Here is a 6,804-nt window from a genome sequence, read left to right as displayed (position 1 = left end):
GAAATTACGATTTTTCACCCAACGAAGAAGAGGGCGTGGTAAATATAAAGATACAAAACCTTATGTAGAGTGCTATTATTGTCACAAACCTGGACATAAAATTTTTTATTGTTGGGAAAAATATCCAGGAAAGAGGCGTGAAAATGGTTTTGTACATGAGAAATGAGTAAAAAATACAGAAACCTTGTTGATTGCTTTAAATAGAAATATTGGGAATATTTGGTATTTAGACAGTGGGCAAGCAAACAAATGACTGGAAATAAAAATTTATTTTCCACTTTTGTCAAAGCTAATCATGGGTAGGTTATAATTGGAGATGCCAAGGCATACAAGATCGAAGGCGTTGGAGAAATCTCATTCAAGGCGAAGAATGGGAGAGGTGAGAAAATGTCTGAGGTATTTTATGTTCCTGGATTACAAAACAATTGGTTAAGTATTGGCCACTTAATGAAAAGGGGATTAATATTCATTTTGTTGGCAATTTTTTTCGCTATGGAGAAGAAAAATCAAATCGTAGCAAAATTGGTTTGGGAGCAAACAATTTGTTTTCTTTGAAGCTTGATATCTTGAATAATGCTGGAAATCTTGCTGTTAATGAGAAAATCTTCAAGTTGTGGCATGATAGGTTTGGGCACCTAAATTTGGGAGCTTACAGGACTTGTCGACTAAATCCCGATTGTATGAGGGCTGCCCAAAATCGGTGGAGTCACTACCAAAAAAATAGTTTTCTGCTACAGCTAGAAATTCGTAACAAAAAGCCAATTTTTGTGTAATTTGCGTATTTGCTACGCCTTAGTGACGACTTTTATCCGTAATGTGTACTCGCGTAACGAAATATGTTTTTTGCCATGCACATTTTCGTAACTGCTACTCTCGGTCAACGTTCCTTATGGCAAGGTTTTTGTTACCATATTTGTTACGAATATTCTCTCGTAATAAAAAGTCAAGCTTCCCACGCGTGTGCCAGGACTTTTAGTCACGATATTTGTTACAAAAGTTCCTTGCGTTACCAAAATATTTACTATGACCGCTTGTCAGAGTACGCTTTTTGTTACGATTTTTTGTTACGTCATTGAAGCCGTAATAAACAATATATTTTCTTATGGTCACGAAACCGGCCGTAACAAAATTATCACTTCATATTTGTTACGTCCAAAAACAAATTTTTGTTACTTCATTTCATTTTTTTGTTACGTCATTTTATTTTTTTGTTATGTCATTGAACCCTTAACAAAACTATCCATTCTTATGGTCACATAACTGGTCGTAACAACAAACATCCAAAACAACATTTTGCTACGTCATTTCTTCCTTTTGTTACAAAAAAATAGCGTCTCATGAAAAAGAGTAGTTGTGGTACAGTTGAAATTGTGCGTAACAAATGAACCTTTATGATCTTTCTTACACCAAAGGAAATTTGTATACAACTATGCTATAAATATTACAATTGGCCATAATTGCAAACAATAAACACTATTAGGGAATCACAACATAGGATATTAATATAACAATATTTACTAGTCGATGTCCACCACCAAACAACAAAATAAAGTAACCCATCAAAAAAGCCTAGCAACATCTTCGCTTCGACATTATGTACTGCAAAACACAAGCATTTTAAACATCCAACCTAGTAATAAGCTAGTGGGGACATCCATCAATCCATAGCAACAATTCTCACCACACAAAAGATAACTCCAAATGTCTATGCATCTATTCCATAGGTATTTCACATAGCCGTAACAACCTACCATCCAAACACATCTATGGCATCCAATCCATAAGGCAAACGGGGGCAAAACATTAAGGAATCGGTTGATATGCTTCAGGGGTGGCGCATGAGCTGCAATTACCAACAGAAGGAGGTTTAGTTTAAATAATATTTCTTTTAAGTTTTGGAGTTCAATAAACGAAAGGTATGAAAGTATATCCGAACATCCTTGTAGTTCCACTCAATAGGATCTTCACCGAAAACGTCGCGAATGGAAGTCGCCCCAACAATTGTTGGAAAAATAAATGGTGTGTCTGGGACTGAGGCGAATGTAACGAAGACCTTGACAAGGAAAAATGTGTCACCTACAACATTCACAAGTACAATTGTTGAGTATGTACTTCACCGTATATATCAACACACAATCAAACTGTATATAGAACATGCCATAACACATTTGAAGTGTAAACTTCCCAACTCATACAACATGATTATGTACATTCAGACATCTACTATATGGTATTCAACCCATGAATTAGGCACCAAAAACACTACTTTCTAATTTCCTGTGTGATTGCAACTCGAACTATAAACAACTCATCCACCAATAAAACCTTAGTAAAGCAGCAGATCATGTACAACATTAAAATAATAATTTCAATAAGTAATAAATCCATATGGTTACCCCCAAATGGGACTACTCCATGTATGTGTCGTATTATCATGTCTCATGGAGATTAATTACCATTTATACATTAAATATGAGCATACACCCGCTGATGAGTTCAAGTTTATAGTACCGACGACTAATAAATCAAATTATATGTTAATAATCCTCACATAATTATTAGAGAACTTTACCTTTCTACTAAACCATGGAAGAAACATATAGAACTTACCTTTCTACTAAACCGGTCAGATCATCCTGTGAGAAGAATATAAAGCTCTCGATTGTTGAGCATATCATAATTAATCAGTAGAGAAACCTACAAGAGTTCAGTTATAAACCAGTATTTCTCCTACATTTTAATATTTATTCGTTGTATTTACAGACAAGACTGATTGATAAGATCAAAAAATTTAAAGTTCATTGTTTATTCCAAGGGCTTCATACTTTGCATCTCATCTCAGCTACCACATTTTACCAATCATCGGACAAGAAAGTAGATGGGAAATTATGTATGGTATCTTGGACAAATTTTGTAACATTTAGGTATTAGTGAAAAGTATAGAAGAGTACCTGTTGAACATCCAATCCTCTAGCCCAAACATCTGTTGTGATAAGAACTTAGGTTTGTCCAGACCGAAATTCATTCATAATGCATCTAATTCCTTTTGAGGCATATCCCATGCATGGATAAAATGGTGAAGCTATTCTCATGTATTTTTCAAGAGGGCCAATCAATCTGATACAAATAAAAGGCGAGCATAAAAATACTTGCCTAATTTATTCTTTTGACTCATAACTATTGTGTACCATAAAGAAAAAATATTGCATATGACTACCGTTTAGTTAACAGATTCAACATAGGAATGCAGATCTAACAAAAGAAATTATCTTTCATTTCGTATTGCAGAAGATCACAGCCTGCTCTATTGTAAGGGTACACAAAGAGTGTCGAACTTCCATTCCTCTCTTTCTATTGCAACAAAAAACTGCTTGATGCTCTGTCACGGAAAAATAAGTGAGAATTCACAAAATGCAAGAACTATATAGTGTACCATCCGGAGAAATTAGATATCAATTCACCAACCCTTTCTACCAAAGAGGAAACTATTCACACTATGATTCACAAAATGTAAGAACTATATGGTGTACACTATGACTCAATCACTCACTTCTTCCTCCTTGGCGGATACTGTATTATTATTTTATTATTTTGATAGCTATGGTAAGTAAGTATTCTTTTGAACCAAAGATATTACAATAAAAATTACAAGGAAGCACATTAATATAATTTAAATTTACTGAATATCAATGTATTGAAACCATATAAAGCTATATCAGAAAAGCAGTACATGTTGCTTGCAATTAGATCCCAAATATTGATTAAAAATAATACAAGCACAACTATAGAACATGCTTGTGTGAGCCATGGGGAACAACAAAGGTAAAATATATATACCATCAAATTCACATTCTAGACCTTATATAAAACATTAAGGATTCCATATATTATTTACATTTTTCACTTTAAATCTTCCTTTGATTGTCTAGATTGTTTTAGAATAATATAAATTAAGAAGATATCCATTAGAGATAGGAAATAAGTAAGCATACCCAAAAAAGGAATAAATATACGACATTGGATACGATGAGTTAATTTTTATTACATGAAAAGCAAACAAATATAGGTAAATGCAGTACTGCAGTAGAGACTTGATAAAGTATCAAGGAATCAAGCTTGTACAAGCACTCATCATAAAACGTAATGAGAAAAACTTAGTTATAGGTATTATTGCATCTCAATCCAATGTGAACAATTCTCACTTATGTAAACTAACCATCGTAATAAAAGAGCAACAAATAAAATAACTAACAAGTTTAGGAAAAAAATCCTTAAAAAAAAAAAAAAGCTTACTAAAACGAGTTGCAAATTTCCTTTTGACAAGAGCACCCCTTGAATCAGGAATGTTAACATAACAAACATAGTTCTTACTTTTAACGAAAATGATAAACATAACATAGTGATGTGGCTGACTAAAAATCGAATGAGGAAGATAAAAACAACAATAAATTACAATTAGGCATAGAAAGTCAAATTAAATGAAATCATACACCTTCCGTGTTTATATTGAACCTGAAACAATTATGTGACTAATAACGAAAGATAAACACAACAAAAGGATATGCAAATATTCATTATCCCGTATGAATTGATTTTTGGTTTTGTAAAAACCTCATGCGGCATTCACAAAAGAAGAACTCAATCCATTTAACATATAGCATGTATTCATGTAACACAACAATCATTCCAATGTATAAGTATGTCAACATATACAAGAAAAAAAAAACATCAAACTGCATGGCTAGATGTTGAAATGGAACATAACAAAAATGTTCACTGACTTTCTAGTTTCTCCCTACTTCCTGTCTATAGCAGGGCATTCCTTTTGTTTCATATCTAAACTTTTTAACTACAAAAAAATGTTGTTAGTCTTTTTTGTAATTTCCATATCTATCACAATTCACAAACAACATAACTTTAGATTTCAAATGCTCTACTAATAAGTATGAATCACGGGCAGCAATGATAAGAAAAAACACATGCTGATCTAAAGCTTGGAAAATCATGATTTGGTCACCTACATTTCATTTGGTACACCATCCTCCACTCCTAGTTTTCCCCAACAATGCAAATGCAATCAAAACATTCATGCAATATCACATAAGCTAAGGAAAAAGATTAAAGGCAGCCATCTCGTGATACCCAAAGAATAAATCATTATTATGTTTGAAAGCATTGAAGTAGCAGTTTGGTGCTCGTAATTACTTGAGCCTTCTCCTTGACATGACTATAACACAATTCACGCAAATGGAAAGAATGCAATTGCCAAATATAATCTTTGAAACTTCTTTTTAACACTAAACTATGGACTAACCTTTTTCTGCAAATTTCAAGCCTCCTTCCCCAACTTTCAATTTTGTTTTCCTGTCACAACAAACAACTCCTAGTAAAAGCATTTGTGATCGATCCTAAAAGTGTGGTCAAATAATTCTAAACTACTAAAGTCTTCTTTGTAGCATCCTCACTTTTTCACCAACTAAACACTGAAAAAAAAAAAAAAAAACATTAAAAAGAGAAAGAGAGAAAGAGTGAAAAGAGATAAAGCTAAGATCTCCACTTTAATCCTTGCCAAGAATTCAAGCAATTCCTCACAAAATTCATAATTCATAATTTCACAAATCAAAGCATCTAATCAATCTCAAACCAAGAAATTTAGTTATGTGAAACCTAGAAGCTGAACTCTGATGTCTTTATACACGTTATAGATAGATCGAAAGCGATTGGGGTCACTCACAAAACAAATCAATCAAAATCGAGGGTTTTCAAAAAAGGAAACCAAGAAAATACCATGTCGCCAAAACCAGTTCGTTGTGGCTGCAAAACTCACTGGCGCGGCTTAAGAATGGTTGCGAAAGACGCCATTCTTTGATTTCATCCATGGGTATGTAGGGCTTCAAAATCGTATTTGAGAGGGAAAAGAGTGGAAATAAAAATTTCGAAGCGTGGAATCAAATATACAAAGATGGGTCTTGAAAGTGTTTTGATTTTTTTTAATGTATTTATTTTTCTTTTTTAATAAAAAATTACATATATTTGATATTAATATTTTATTTTAAAAATATCATCATATTTTACTAGTTGTTACGGAATGTTTGCGTTATAAATATTTTTAGGAAGATATTTCATTCAAATTGTAATAGTTAAAAAAATATATTACGGTATCAAATAAAATATTAAGGTTGACTAAATTGAATATTATTTGTCACAATATTTATCGTAACTAAAAATACCATTTGTTACAAACATATTGTTACGATGGCTCAATCCATGACAAAAGCCTAATTTTTTGGTACTAGTACAAAACGTTTGTGAAGAGTGCCAATTGGGAAATCAACATCGAGTGTCTTTCCCTTCAAAATCTGATTGGAAATAAAAAATGCCTTTGGAACTGGTTCACACAGATTTATGCGGGCCGATTAAAGTTCCATTGCTTGGAGGTAACCGATATTTCTTGTTGTTTATTGATGGCTTCACAAGGAAAGTTTGGGTTTATTTGGTGAAAGAAAAATCTGACGCACTTCCTTGTTTCAAAGAATTTAAAGCTCAAGTTGAAAAATTTAATAATTCTCATATTAAAGTCCTGCGAAGTGATCGTGGAGGGGAATACATGTCCTCAATGTTTTGGGAATTCTACCGGAACCATGGGATTCAACCTGAATTGACAGCCCGATATTCACCACAACAAAATGGCATTGCTGAACGAAAAAATAGAACCATCATGGATATGGTTCGATGCATGCTGAAAAGGAAAAATATTGTAAGAGTGGTATGTGATCATCACTGATTTGTGGTGATGAGAAAACT

At 33.0% G+C, this 6,804-nt stretch overlaps 1 long non-coding RNA gene across 2 annotated transcripts; it reads right to left on the bottom strand.

Annotated features, from left to right (window-relative positions):
• Nucleotides 1-1,497: 1,497 nt before the first annotated feature.
• On the bottom strand, nt 1,498-5,903 carry LOC127241065 (uncharacterized). Of its 2 annotated transcripts, XR_007836445.1 has the most exons (6): nt 5,788-5,903; nt 5,315-5,483; nt 3,218-3,379; nt 2,952-3,117; nt 2,611-2,697; nt 1,498-2,076 (listed from the first exon to the last, which is right to left on the bottom strand). It is a non-coding gene; the product is annotated as an uncharacterized LOC127241065 (long non-coding RNA). The 2 variants fall into 2 exon arrangements; XR_007836444.1 differs by lacking the exon at nt 2,611-2,697.
• Nucleotides 5,904-6,804: the final 901 nt, after the last annotated feature.

This window comes from Andrographis paniculata, unplaced genomic scaffold (genome assembly GCF_009805555.1).
Source record: "Andrographis paniculata isolate CXL003 unplaced genomic scaffold, ASM980555v1 Contig80END, whole genome shotgun sequence".
Lineage (NCBI taxonomy): Eukaryota > Viridiplantae > Streptophyta > Magnoliopsida > Lamiales > Acanthaceae > Andrographis > Andrographis paniculata.
This window is presented reverse-complemented; position numbering and strand designations above follow the sequence as displayed.